Source organism: Sinocyclocheilus rhinocerous, unplaced genomic scaffold, assembly GCF_001515625.1.
Source record: "Sinocyclocheilus rhinocerous isolate Xijiao unplaced genomic scaffold, SAMN03320098_v1.1 scaffold8, whole genome shotgun sequence".
NCBI classification, from domain to species: Eukaryota; Metazoa; Chordata; class Actinopteri; order Cypriniformes; family Cyprinidae; genus Sinocyclocheilus; species Sinocyclocheilus rhinocerous.
Window position 1 is genome coordinate 2,872,789 of NW_015666800.1, and position 1,997 is coordinate 2,874,785.

The 1,997-nt window shown below is 38.0% G+C and overlaps 1 pseudogene; it reads left to right on the forward strand.

The window, feature by feature from the left end:
• Window positions 1–569: 569 nt before the first annotated feature.
• LOC107733092 (EH domain-containing protein 4 pseudogene) lies at window positions 570–1,989 on the forward strand (annotated as a pseudogene).
• The last annotated feature ends 8 nt before the right edge of the window (window positions 1,990–1,997 follow it).

The following is a 1,997-nucleotide window of genomic DNA, read 5'->3' on the forward strand; positions in this document are numbered from 1 at the left end:
TTGAGTCCCAGCCTTGCTATTGTCTGAGGAGCAGACAGAGTCTGTACTTTCACTTTCTTTTGTTCTTGCCTGAGGATGTATACCCAGCATGACTCTCCATAGACTCTAGCCCCACATCTAGTCAGCAATCAGTCAAGCACTGTAATAGAGTTTCACATTCCTTTACCGAGATTAATGGGGACGCATCTCACATTCAGGTCTTTCACATTTACTTAAGGTCCAGGGATGCAGAATTTTAATTGATATGAAAAGACAGCAATCATTAACTATAATAACATTGCTAATTATTGACTGCACACATGCTCTCAGTGAACTTTCCAACCAGACAGATTCCAGGCAGCACTTGAAAGAATAGACTGTAGGCGACATTAATTAACTTATAAGAATTAGACATCATATCACTGAAATAACCACTTCAGTACTTGGATGCCTCATTTGTTTAACACATTATAAAAAATGAATAATGAAACAAAAAATATAACCCAGTGTGTATCGGCTGTTTATGCTATATTATTACACACTTTAGTTTGACATTAAAATATCTCCCTCTGTCACTCACATCTACTGACATGCAGGAGCAACTGCAACACTACGACTTCAGCAAGTTCCCTTCTTTGAAGGTGAAGTTGATTGAATCCGTGGACAGAATGTTGTCCACCAAGATCTCAAGCCTGATGAACATGATCCGAGAGGAAGAAAGCAAGCAGCCTACTCAGATGGTAATGGGTGGAGCCTTTGAGGACTCGTCCGACGGGCCTTTCGGCCACGGCTATGGTGAGGGTATCAGTGCAGGGGCTGATACTGAGGACTGGATTGTGAGTCGCGACAAACATCGCTACGATGAAATCTTCTACACACTGATGCCTATCAATGGGAAAGTAACTGGCATCAATGCCAAGAGGGAGATGATGAATTCTCGTCTGCCCAACACTGTACTGGGAAAGATCTGGAAGCTGGCAGACTGTGATAAGGACGGCATGCTGGATGATGAAGAATTTGCTCTTGCTCAGCATCTTATTAAAATCAAACTGGAGGGATTTGAGCTTCCTATAGAGCTTCCAAATCACCTAGTACCTCCATCGCACAGAAAGGACCCCACTGCAGACATCTTGTACAACCACCAGGAGGATTGATCACATTCATATCTGTATATTTATCAGCCAGCTGCTAGCACAAAGTGGCCTTTGAATATTGAAGTCTTACTTCATTGAAAGGGATGAAGTTTTATTGGTTAAGCCATCTTTCATCTTCAGCAGTGCTGTTAAAATTAGACATGTATGACTTTAACATGCCTAAGATTGAGTATGTTTTAATATAAGTGCACTAATTCAGTGTTTTGAAAGACATACATATTTTTGAAAGGCATACAAATTTAAATTACAGCCCATATAATTGTGATTACTTCTAAATCCATGACCTTGTTATTTCACCATGTGCTTGCAGATTGTGAAAATGGATGGCAGTGCAGTTTCAATATTATATTACATTTCATATTAAATAACAATTTTGGTTAAGTATGCATGACAGCAGCCAAAAAAATACCCATACATGACACACTATCACAGAAGCACTGACAGAAGTATCCATTCATTTCACTCATTCTGACAGAGTGTGAATATCTATTAAATTAATTTCGAAACACACATTCTTTTTTTTTTTACTTTAATCTTTTCCTTGAATGTACATTTTTGTATGAACTGGAAAAAAATACTACATACAGGGTTTACAGGGTCCTTAAAATGTCTTACATTTAGTTCTAGCCTATTGAATTTAAGGCCATAAAAAGTCTTAAATGTTACAAGCAAGTTTTAATTATGATTTCAAGAGGTCCTAAATTTGTGGACGGAAAGACTAGAATTGTGATATGGCTGAATGTGACTATTAAACTTCAAAAGGCTTTGATTTCATTAAATAAACATGAGAAACCACTATATTTCTGCCTTTTCGAAAGTGCCTCCTGCTGGCAGAAAATGAATTTGCATTTTCAATAAGCCGTT